Source organism: Anas acuta, chromosome 5 (genome assembly GCF_963932015.1).
Source record: "Anas acuta chromosome 5, bAnaAcu1.1, whole genome shotgun sequence".
NCBI lineage: Eukaryota > Metazoa > Chordata > Aves > Anseriformes > Anatidae > Anas > Anas acuta.
The window spans coordinates 56,944,221-56,957,492 of NC_088983.1; the positions used below are offsets into that span (position 1 = coordinate 56,944,221).

General features: G+C 37.2%; 1 long non-coding RNA gene across 1 annotated transcript in view; it reads right to left on the reverse strand.

Moving 5' to 3' along the window:
• Positions 1-7,241: 7,241 nt before the first annotated feature.
• The window catches only part of LOC137857880 (uncharacterized), a 54,642-nt gene continuing 48,611 nt past the window's right edge, over positions 7,242-13,272 (reverse strand). Inside the window, exon 12 of the long non-coding RNA XR_011097335.1 lies at positions 7,242-8,014. This is a non-coding gene — a long non-coding RNA (uncharacterized lncRNA). The remainder of the gene's footprint in view (positions 8,015-13,272) is intronic.

Sequence of the window (13,272 nt, forward strand, 5' to 3'; positions counted from 1 at the left end):
TATGATAAATTCGGGGGGGGGAGGAGAGAAGTGGTTTTCATGTGTCCTTTTACCACGATGTTTGAACTTACCAACTGATCAAATTATTTTTGTGGAAGCATGCTCTTCTCAGTAATGCCCAGGCACCTTTCGGGGTGGTTGGCTTGCAGGTAGCTATCATGAATCCCCCTCTAGTGGCTGCAGGCAGAAAACGAACGTTTTATTTTTATATCAGAGAAGAATAAACGCATACATGGTATGCTGCCATGAATCAAATATTGACTGTGGTGCCAGCCAGAGGTTTTGTGCAGCAATAATTAGGGTGTTGTGAAGAACGTTGTCACATTCAAGAAGCAGTTTGTCTTGCTTATAAAATGTTAAGGGTGTCTGCCTCCGCACCATGCCCAGGGGCTAGTATGACGTGGTCACAGGGCAGCTCTTGCTGCTGAATGCCCATGGCCCAGGTCCCCAGTGCTGTCAGTCCCTGCCCCATGCAATATAAAGACAGCCTGCATAGTTCATCCCTGGCTGCCACAAGCAAGTCAGAAGCTGAGGATATATTTGATCCCCTTTGGTGGTACCCTTCCTTCTTTTCCTGGGCAAGTAGCCCTCTCACACATTGCCTTTGCCCCTGTTGGAGAGTATCCCTCCTTTCCGCGGATATAATTTTAGGAAAGCAATAAACTTTTAGATCAAACAGAATTACTCAGTGATTCCGATGTATTATGCAGGGAGGAGGAAGATGAAATAATAAGGTGAGATAACAAAAACCCTGATACACTGTGGCATCAGGGCCTACATACTGTTATAAGAAAATACGCATCTGTGTCCCGTGTTTAGAAACAGAAGTTTCTCCCCAGTTAGAGACACTTTTCTTGTTTATTGTAAAAGAGGTACATAGGAATGGCAGTTTTATTGAAAGCAGTTTGGGATGGAAGATGTTGTTTTTCTTGCATGAGTTTGGAATAAAACTTGGTAATACTCCCGTTGACAGGTTTTGGCACTGAGGTTCCCCAGGTTGACTGTGTGTCAACCACTAGTTCCAGGATTCAGTTGTGAAATTAACGTAACCAAAAATCAAAGAGTCTGGAGTTGAAGGGAACTCCACAGTAGCTTCAAGAAAATTTGGATTACATTTTTAAGACTCAGACATGCAGAAAGAAAAAATGAAGAATGTGAACATGTATATCTGGTTTCACATGCTTTTAAAAATATTTTGATCTGTTTGCCCTACTTGAGTTAAACTGTGAACAATGGGTCTGTCATATGGAAGAGCTTAAATAATAGTCCTTTAGAAGTCCTTTCATTTGGGTTCTTGGGCTCTTTTTTTTTTTTCTTTTTTTTCCCACAAATTATGTGGCATATCTATTACACATCTTTACTCTTAAGTTAGTTATCAAGCTATTACATGTTGATTATTCTATATCAAATAAGCCTGATGATTTTAAAGAAGGTTACTTTCAATGCATCTGTACACATCATTAATTATCACTGGTCTAATTTGTCACACTGTTGTCAGTCAAACAGAAAGGCCAGGCATGAACAGAGCACAGCTTTAGGCATATTCACATTGTGTGCTCTTGTCAGATTTCAGATATGTAAGTGAGAATAGTCCAAAGATGTTTATTTTGCTGTGTTATGGTGAAGATTTGAATTGCAGTAACAATTAACATAGCACTTGTCACGAATACTTGTGCAACGCGTGTATTTACAGAGTAGTGCTCAAGCACGTAACCTGTCACTGGCAGAACAATTTGCTGAAACTCCATGTTATCAAAAACAAACGTAGACTCTAACTCAAGATATAGAATACAGAGAATCCAGCATTTATAATGTTGAATTTAAATTTAGAGTAGAGTAGAATTTGGCCTTATATGTGACAACAGTCTGCATTACTGTCAAACCATTATATCACTTTGTTGAAATATGATTTTTCATGCTTACTTATTCGCATGCAAATGCTATCAAGAAAATTCTCATTTGTGACACACTGTAAGCTGTTACTCTGTACTTCTGAAATGATGGGCTCTGCTCTTTCTGGCTTTCAGGGTTGCTTAGAACAACTTCTTAAGCCCACGTTATGTTGTATGGTTTTAGTGAATTACTGGTTATGATGTTATGTGAAGTATGAGCAAAGATCACAAATGTGACACCTGGGCAACACTAATCTTTTATTTCTGTGTACCGTTATGTTGGACAGGATTTAATAGGTGCATTCATTTGGTAATAAACATAATCTTCCATATAGTATTAGAACTGTAAATTCAGGTTTTATGAGGAGAATGAAAGCATAATGTTTACTAAAACAAACCAAGAGAGTAATTTCCTGGCATTTCCTTTATAGCACTACTTTCCTAGTATGACATAGGATCATTTCAGGCATGTCAACATTGCTGAAGGTGATTGCTGAGTTTCTCTACTTACTCACTGCAGTTAAAATTTGCCTTTAAATTCAGCTTGCACTTCTGGTGCTTCTACTTTGCCTTTGTCAAGGCACTTAAGTGGTATGTTTTCAATATGAATAATCCCAGTGAAGTCAGAGATTTCATAACCCCCAAATCTTAAGCTCTTTAAGCAGTAGAATGACGTTTGAAGGTATTTTACCCCCAAAATAGGATATTTTGTTTTGTTTTATTTTATTTTATTTGATGTAAACATAAGATCTTCCATACATAATAAAAATGCAAAGACTTAAACTGCTAATGCCAGAAATGCCTGTCAGTGGGGTTTTAGACAGTGACCTCCTGACCTAGGTACATATGCAATTATACCGTGGGACAGACCTTCAGCTGGTGTAAACTGGGATAATTGACTGAAATCGGCAACGTCCATCTTCTAGTGTTTGGTATCTTCTAAATCATATGGATAAACATGCAGTAATTTGTTTGTCAAGTAGTAAACAGTATTTTGTTCTTCAGTTTATGATATTTCTTTTGGAGAGAATGGGACATTTACAAGCATAAATATCAGATAAATATCAAAGATATTGCATCAAATCTAGGGCCCAAAGTTTTAGGGTAGTGACTAACTTGGAGTTAAACATTTTTCTGCCAAGCATTTACTTCTAATTTATTTTATTGTGTCAGTTTTGTGGTGTAGGCATGGTGTTAACAAATAGAGGCCACAAATGGTGCAGCCTCAGAAAATCTTGCGAAAGATTTTCTCAATTATCTCACCTTTCCTCAAGACAGAGCTATGTCAAGAACAAGATACATATTTTCTACTTTTAACAATACTAAATATGCTGGGCTGGGTTGGGTTTGTTTATTTGTTTGGTTTATTTCCTTGGAACGATGCACTCTACTGAGCAGAATATCCAAAATCACTTGCTCGCACACATGTATATTCAAAACTGAAAGTATTCATGAGGTGTACTCTACTGCATTTATTCACCTGTCACATTTTTGACACCATACCCATTATGGTTGTATTTTCCTTTATGGAACCATATTTGGACATATTTCTATGTACAAGTGATCCCACTATAGGATTCGTACAGGGACCATGTTGGATTTATGGATACCTAATACCAGATAGTAAATTCCCATTTCTTCAGAAGCTTAAAAAAGTAAACAAAACAAAAAACTAACATACTGGTTAAATCTATGTGGTATTTTCAGTAAATTCTCACAATATGAGAGTTAATTTACTCAATAAGAAATAAGATAGAGACAAAAGCAGTACTGTTTCTATTAACTTTTTTTTTTTTGCTTGCTTAAGTTTTCTCTACCAAGTAATCTTGCTCACCCAACGAAGCCAACTTTCTCTGAAAGAATGAAAATCTGTCCGCACGGGCAAGGGCAGCCCTTGCTGGAGCCCGTTAGGTAATCTGCTGGAGGCGGGCTGCCAGCCGCTGCATCCCCAAACACTTCGCTTACAGGATGTTCCTGCTGGCCAGAGTAACCTCAGATAGGAGAGAAGGTCGTGGTACAGCCCCGCTCCGTCTGGTTACCTGCCCAGTTCCAGTGGCATAAGAAAGGGTTCCTTTTTCATGAGAAAATGATGATTGGTCCTACAGTTTTCATCGGAGTCGACACCAGTGAAAGTAAATTCTTCTCAAGAATATGATGTTCTATTCTGAGTTCAGAGAGCAGGAAATAGCCATAAACTTTTTCAATGGTATAGGACAATACATTTCAAAGCAATTTGCTGCACTTTTTTATCATTATTTATTTTTATCTTCAGGTGATCATCTTTCTAACATATGTCTTTTGACAAAGTGGTTTGCTCTATTATCTCACAATGGTTTGTGCTTTGGTTGTTTCTTAAGTTTTGCCTTTTTGTTTTTTTCCTCTTACTCATATAAGAATGTGAAACCTATGCTTTGTTGACTGATGCTCAGCAGCATCTTAAACCAACTTTCATTAGAAGAAATTCAGGCCTGCTGTCCATGTATAAATTACATTGCTGTCCACTGGCAACCTTAAATCTGTTGAAAGTGCATTGATCTTAATTTCAGCTTCTTAACTACTGTTTCTTATTATGGCTTGAATATAAGAAGCTCAGGATTTTTGTAATATAAATTCTGATGTTTGCATGAGAAGTGAGACATCACATTCACTCATTCAGAAGCTTAGTGCATTCCATAGGCTTACAGAAACTACTTCTTATTTTCTACTGGTAAATCTTGGATTTTACAGCAGATAAACTTATAAGGAAGAGTGAGAAAAAAGATAAATCCAACAAAAAGGAAAACATTCACGAAGCGAAATTAAGTGCGCAATTTAGATTTGCATTTCTCCAACAGTGTTTTAGAATTTATTTTATATTTGTGGGAGTTGAGGGACACTAGCCTTTTGAGAAGGAGAATACACTAACAATTTTAGAGGCTGAGATTTCTGGATGAGAATGAATATATATTATTTTTTACCTGCAGAGAAATTGCAGGATAGCTTAGAAGCAGTAGAAAATGAAATCAAAAGGGACATTAAGTAATATAAAGAAGAATAAAAGTGAAAAGTCTGAAGTGATTTAAGCTTATGAAAATCTTAAAATAGAAAACATCAAATGGAAATTTGACCCAGGATACGAGGAGAATTCTGGAGCAATTTTTAGCCCATCTGGACAGAGTGCAGCTCTTACTGTCTCTGAAGCAAGTGCTCTGGAGAGGCTTGAAGTGATAGGCTGTAAAACAACAGTGAAAGAATGGGCCAAACATTGGTAGAAGAAATGTGTGAGTAGGCCTCCTTGCTGCAATGCTTGCTTTTAATTTCTGCCATCAGTTATGTACTCTGGGCTTCTTTGGGGCAGAAGTTAAGGTAGCAATATTGCTTGCTCCTGATGTATTTATTTTCTATTCATTATCAAACATCTTTTTGATAATGGAGGGACTGTCTTTGCTATTTTCATGGCAATCTGGGGTAAGTAATTTTTTAATTTATTCTTTTTTTTAATTGAACTGACCCTTTTGGGTATTGCTGAGTTAAAGGAGATTATTGTTCATAGTAAAACTTAAAGAATGATTTTGTCACACAAACATTTTTTCCTCTTTTCATCAACTTCAGTTTCTCTGCTAACAGTACGTGAAAATAATACCTTTTGTTGTTAATGTAATGACTGTCTTTAGTATCTTAAACATCTTTAAGCTCGAATTTTATACCGTGCATGTTTTACGGCAACAAACATATAGGGTAATTTACTGGTCTGGAGTCAATACAAAAATCACAGTTTATAGAGAATTGTAGAATAAATGAGAATGCTTTGTGGGAGCTAATTAGAGGGAAATTAAGGGAAGATTTGATGATAAATGTTTACAGCAGTTTAACTACTTATATTCAAAATCTCTGTCTAAATATCTATTCAATATGTTCATTCTAACATCACATGCCATGTCATGGGGCATGAAGTAGGGTGCCAGGACAGATGTGATGTGACAGATGTGACAGTATTTCCGGCATGAAATACTTAGAGGAATTAGCTTTCGATGAATATAATAATACTTTGCTGTTGGAAAGTAGGAAAGACTGGTATTAAAAGTAGGACATGATTAATTTTTACCAGTATAAATATTTGTCTGTGCAAACCCTGAGATAAAAACACCAGATCACATACATACAGCTGTCTGAATTGAGGCCAGTGTTTTACAGTTTTAAATAGTCAAATGGCATGAAACATATTTATTTACATAGCATGTACAAGCAAGGATTAATGATTCTATCTTACAACAAAGGATGAACATGTTACAAATTTTAGAGGCTCGCCTGGCAAAAATTCATTTCATAAATTCCTAAAATACATTGCATTATAGGTGTTAAGGCTCATTATAATGTAGAGAACACTTAGCATCTCCTTGTCTCTATCTTTGAGTTCTCCATAGAGAGAACTCTTCATTTTAAGCTGAGGCCAGGGTTAAAGCGTGAGGAATTTTCACACGTGATGCTGCTTATGGCTATCAGGACAGATGGCATACTATGTGCTAATGAAACCAAAAGCTGAGCAGTACGTTTTTGGTCATTTCAAGCAGGTGACTGTGTCTGTTTTTAAGGCTGTAACCAGCACGCTGGAAACAATGTTAGAAATCAGGTTCTGTTTTAGGTGGGAAATGTGCAGACCCAGTACAGGCACAGGGATTACTGCTGGTAACCCGGACTGGGAAGTCCGTGCACAGACTGAGGTAAGGCAAACTTTACCATATATTACCTCAGGGTGGGTTTGGGGAGACTCTTGTGTGGAGTGTGAATGAGATGCACTTTTAGTGTGAGACGAGTGTGGAGCCCTGATCTGCGGTTCTGTAGTCCCACGAGGGGCGCGGCCAGAGACAGACAAAGCAAAAGACAAGTGAAAGAGAGTTTTGGGGGTGTTGGGCCCTTAGGTGTAAGGTACCCCAAGCATGGTGAGGTGCTCGGCAGTACACCACACCTCTGTCCTAATCCTCGGTGGAGGCATGTGGTACCCTGTGGGTGGTTATGTCCACAGCAGCATGTCAGGAAGAGTTGGAGTTTAAGGGTTCCAAGAGTCAGCAGGGTGGGGGTGGAGACCCCAGGATTGCCAGGCAGAAACTGCCTGCCAAACGGTGTTAAGGTGTACCCAAAGGCTTCCACTGGGGGCACCTTTTGATGGAAGAAACTGGGAACATACGCCTTTTTAAGGGTCCTAATTAGGGTTAGATTTGGTGTTAGGTTTAGGATTACGTTTAGGGTTGTTTGGGCAGAGAGAAAACAGAGTCCTGCAGTGTGTCGGGTTGTGTCAAGGCTGCCAAAGGGAGTTCACGGCTGCCCAAAGGCTTCCTTTGGGAGCACTTTTTGATGGGACAAGGTGCTGACGTTTGTGTTTTTTAGGGTCCTAATGAGGGTTAGGCTTAATGTTAGGTTTATGGTCATGTTTAGGTTTGCTTGGAAAAAGAGAAAGCACAGAGTCCTATTGTGTGTAGGGTTGCATGAAGGCTCCCTAACAGAGTTCAGGACTACCCAAAGGCTTCAGTTGGGAGCACTTTTTGATGGGAGAAACTTGCGACTTACATGTTTTTTAGGGTCATATTTAGGGTTAAGTTTAGGGTAACGTTTAGGGTTGTTTGGACAAAGAGAAAACGCAGAGTCCTGTTGCGTATGGGGTTGCGTGAAGGCTCCCAAACGGAGTTCAGGTCTGCCCAAAGGCTTCAGTTGGAAGCCATTTTTTATTGGAGAAACTGGCGATGTACGTGTTTTTTAGGGTCCTAATTAGTGTTAGGCTTAGTGTTAGCGCATTTCTAGGGTCATATTTAATGTTAGGTTTAGGGATATGTTTAGGGTTGTATGGAAAGATAGCGCAGAGTCCAACCTAGGTGATTCTGTAATTCTTTTTTTTTTTTTTTTTTTTTTTTTTTTGTAATTGTAGAAGAAAACCTTTAGAACGTGATAAGGAAAAATAAAAATCATGAAAAAAGTACCTCATTTATTTTTCCTTCTTTTCCTCACCTGAGGGTTGAAGAACTTAAAGGCATGTGTTTCAGCAACCAAAAAGAACCTGTTCTGCTCTTACTAGCATGCAGATTTAGCTTAGGAGAAAGTATTGATCTATTGCAGATACCTGCTTTGTGGCCGACCAGCTTCTTACAGACCTGGAAAGTGAATGTAAAAATCAGCATTAGTTTCCTTGCAGGAAAAAAAAAAAAAAAAAAAAAAAAGCATAAGCATGCAGTACCAGCACAAAACTAATATTTCCTCTTCTAAAACAAGAGGTGTAAGTATATGGCACCTTTTTAGTCTGATAAATGAGCTCATTTCCAAAGTAGCTAAGCTTAATGGCTTTTACTGTTTGCTCTGTATAGGAACTGTTCACTGAGGACTGAGCACTTGTATTTGAATAGCACATTAAAAAATTATTTGCTAATTTAGGCCACAATTTTTCATCTGTTTCTCTCAGTAAGAGTGCCAGGTCAGGTTGTTCCTGCCACATTGCCAATAGCTCATTCATGTCCTGTGTAGCTACTTTCTGTGGCATTATTTTTAGTCCAGATGGGTCCCCTGATGCAGTTTACATGGCTCCATAAGCAGCTGCATGTGAGTAGTGTGAGGGGAAATAAGGAGAAGAGAAGAGAGGGGTGTGTGGGAATAGGTAGTGCTGGGCTAAGAGGAACGTCTGTGGAATCCTGACTTCAAAGTTGTCCTTGCTGGGGTGAACTTGCTGCCTCCTGCTTGAGTCTTACAGTACGTCTAAGTAAAAAGCTTTATCCCAAAATTCAGCTCAGGTATTTTGCTACATATAGGCTTTATGTTCTCTGTGTTCAATATTGATTTCTCATCTTACTTATTTTCCCAAGATTTCTTGATACTTCCTTTTCAGATTCTAGTGGTTGCACTCATTGGTGTTTCTTTACACAGAACATTTTAGACTATTCTTTAATATACTTCTGTGTACTGATGTTTCATGTGTAAAAAGAAAACTGTTAGTTTCAGAAAGAATGTCACTTGAGTATTTTTCTGTTAGGTTCAGTACTAAATTGTGGCTAATTACATATTTTTCCAAGTTGTTTAATTTTTATATGCTTCCACACAGATATTGTAGATATTCATATAGATTTCAAACTTCCAAATCCTGGCGTGGACATGCTTTATGTCTCTGCTTTGATTTGCAGATGATATCATTTCATTAACATTTTAGAATTATTTATTGATAGCAGAGTTACACATTTAATATTAAAAATTAAATCTAAAATTGGAATTATGGGTTGAGGCTATGAATGTCTTTCTACCACACAAGCAAAATAACAGATTTCTTAATGTGAGATTTTTTCACAAAACATACTGTATTAGTAGAGGATGCACTAGAAATTTGACTCAGGTTCCACTGAAATTGATGGAAGCCTGTGTATTGGTACTTTTTAGGAAAGCAGACAGGCTAATTATACCTTTGGTTAAAGCTCCCAAACCTCTCACTGTAGTCAATGAAGAGAGATGAGCTTCTGCAAGGGACAGTTTAGAGCTGAAGCCGAGCATTGCTCTTCTTTTTCAAGCCCTGGAGGATCATATAGTAGAATTCTCTTGAGTCTCTAATTATCTGTATAACCTGAGGTTTCTGTAGCATCCAGTGTCATAGCAGCTAATCCCTTCACATGATAATTAGATCAGTATTATAGTATAAAATTAAAATATTCATTTTAACTTTAAAGTAGGCAGTTGCCACCCTTGTATGTTTTATAGAAATTTCTGTTAGAAAATTCCACAAAGCACACTATTATTTGTTATAAACATACATAAAGACAATATGTCTTTAGCAGGAGAATGTTTCAGCTTGCTTTTAGACAGATTTCTTATAGAAGAGCTCAATGAATGAAGAATGTATCTCATTATTTGATGGTTAATAGGTATCGTTACTTGCTAACCCTGGTCAGTAAACCTGCTCTTGGTTCGGAAACGTACCACACTACACACACATACCATTCTAGGGGGAGGAAAAAAAAGTGTGAGATATATGGCATCTTGCCTTTGAGCTTTAAAAGGAAAAGATTAAAAAGTGTAATAACTCTGGGTCTAGGCACTTCACGTCATAAAAATACATGAGGTCTCATGCAAGTATCATAAATTCCAGAGTCAATGGGGAAAACAGTTCTAATAGTTTCATCCTAATTGCCTGAAAACGTAAGTTTTTAATTACCTTTAGATAAAATCAGACACTATGTATTCCTGCTAGGCCAGTTCTCTCTCTCCCTCTCTCTCAAAAATCATTCTCTTCCTCAGCTCAGCTGGTCTCTGTAAGAAACTTCTGCTTCCTGAATCCTGAGGCATTCTCAGCTTTGCTCAGTGTAGTTATCAAATCCATATGTCATCAAAGGAGCACTCGGATTTTGAGTGGCCATTGAATACTCTCTTAGTTTTTCTTTCTCAGCTAACTGAGCAGCTGCACAGAAAAAAATAAAGGGGGGGGGGGGAGGGGGAGGGAACCCACCACCATGAACAAAAATACCTCCGTTGAGTTTAAACCATGCAGACAGCTAAATAGCTCGTCTGTTAAAGCATTAGCATCCAAACTATTAGTTTAATTAAGGCCTATATAATCCTATGAAAATACTGTAACATTGTAAAAATTACAAGGTTCCCCACCGTCCACAAACTGAAAAAGTATTGAAAGATGTACTCTGGAATCAAGCTGTCTACTCAAAAACTGATTAACATTAAACCAACATTCAAGGCTGAGGCTGTATAAGAATTTACTTTTATTTATTTATTTTCAGCAACAGTGCTGGTTTAAATAGCCTGCCCCTCCAGCTCTAATTCCTCCTCCTGTTCAGCATGCTAGGTCAGCTAGTTGTGCAGCTGAAGACGTAACCAGGCTGTGAAACTCATCCAAGTGAAAAACATGATTTGCTGTTGGGCTACTTGTCAGTAACGCAACAGCAAATCATGTTTTTGACTATTCCCCACTTTGGTTTAGGATGTGGATGCGTAGGCCAGGACAACAGAGGAGATGAGACAAAGGCGGGAATGAGAAGCCAGGATGCTTGAAATGGCCAAAGGTTATGTCAAAAGTTTTAGTGATGGTGAAGAACTTTTTTTGAAATTTTGCACGTTGGTAAAGCTCAAAGAATCCACATTTTCCCTTATGTGTGCTTCCAATGTTCACATCAAGGACATTTTATTTTATTTTTATTTTATTTTATTTTATTTTATTTTATTTTATTTTATTTTATTTTATTTTATTTTATTTTATTTTATTTTATTTTATTTTATTTTATTTTATTTTATTTTATTTTATTTTATTTTATTTTATTTTATTTTATTTTATTTTATTTTATTCATATTTTAGAAGACTGTTAAAGAGTGGACTAATCAAACCAGACATAGCAAGTAACAGATCATTCTTTCAGAAGAGCTGAGCTAATTCTGTAGCTTCAGTTGACACATTGCTTTATCTACCATACATGTATGTCTAGAGGTTTTTTCTTTCCATAGTGCATTATTTTGTTCTATAAATGTAACTTTCCAGATGCCCCTTTACTCACAGAAAAAAAAAAAGAGTAAGAGGAAAAAAAAATGTATTCTCTCTGTTCTCTGAGTGATGTTCAAGGCAAATAAATTCTAAGAATTGAAGGTCATTTTTTCTTTTGTTTATTCACTTCTATGTGTAAGAAGGGGATTTTAAGAGCCATACTACATGTTCACTGGTGACATTATAAAAGAATATTTTTTCCCTTTTTCCCCCAGTATTTCTGTGACATGCCAGAGATTCTTTTTTGCTTTCAGTTGAGTGAATTATGCTGGCATTTTAGGCCCACTTCCAGGTTGTATTAGAGCATGAGGAGTATCACAGTGCTTTTTCAACATCTGTTTAATATAGCCTTCCTATCTTGCGCACTAAGATACGATTCTTTATTCTTTTAAACTAGACAATTTTAGAGATTTCTGTTTGTAGGAACTTTTTTTCTTGATCCTGTGTCGCTATTTTGGTTGTGCCAGCACTCCTGCAGGTGGAGTGACCTCAGTAGAAAAAAGTCCTCCAGGTTTTTCTGGTGTGTTATTTACCTTGAAAAAGATGTAATTGAATGAATCTACAGCATAGTTCTGTAAATGCTTAGTTTTGCCACAGCTTAAGGGGCAGTACATTTGGTCACAAAGGGCAGGATGCTGTGGTCAAAGTGAAGAGTGGTATTTGAAATGCAGGAAGGTATTTTGTCATGTAGTCTAGGATTAAATGGTTATTTTTAACAAAATTGTGTTTATTTTTGAGGAGATTAAAATTTAAATCTATGTTGCAGAAGTCCAAAAAATGTTTTTTAATCATTGGTCTTCTGTTTTTCAGCATTAGACGTTTTTAGGGATTCATTTAGTGATTTGTGTTACATGCAGAAGTGAAACACCTGCTCAGCTTTACTTTTTCTATTTAATTTATTTAACTTCTGATAATGCTTATTATCTGGAAAACTTTCTTGCTCTGTTATCTGTTAGCCTGGGTCAAAATTTTCATTTCATTCTTTGCTATTGCTACAGACCATGAATTTGCTAGCTGGAATAATAAATCATAATAATAAAGCCTAAGAGATAAAACATGTAAAACAAAGCATTTAAAAGTAGTCCCGTCACTAAATAATTTATTTTAGATGGATAACACATGCATGAAATAGCTCTCTTAAATTAAATAATCTAATATTTCAGTTCTCCAAGACTTTCACATGTGGAACCTTCTTAAGGCTGTAAACTGATGCTTGAAGATATTTAGATTAGCATCTATCTTGCATGTCTAGCTTCTCATCATCACAGCTAGAATCATGTAATTATTCTGCAGATTTCTGAAGTAAGACAGCTATTGTTTCTGTCTAAAAGATGACCAACTGTCATACAGGAAGTGTAAGTAAGAGTCAGAAAAGAAAAAAAAAAAGTAGAATATCCATGAAAATTATCTGAGATTTTTCTAAAGTGTGAGACAGTGTGAAGTTGCTGGTTCATCCTTCATCCACCACTAATGAAAATTACTGAAATAAGCTGAAACTTGCACTAGGAAGAGATGATGAAATAATCAGTGACAAAGAAAAAGAAGCAGCAGCATATCACTTAGAGGAGGGCTACTCAGTGCGTGAGGCAGAGTCAGACTTTCTGCCATAGAACGTTCCATGGGTGGAATCTGGATTTGGTCTCTTGCTCTTGGCCCAGCAGGGGCTGGAAACTTATGAGACACTGTATCCTGGGGATATACTGCTTTTTAAATTATTCTTCAGAGATGGTCAGCATAATACAGTATGATTTAACAGTGATTGCCCAGGCCATAGAACTTGGTAGCTAGCAGCTGTCATGTAACTACATTTTCCAATTCCCCATTTTCTGCCAAGAGTGAGAGAGGGTACCTACTAGAATCAGGGACTTTCTCTATACAAACCTCCCCTCC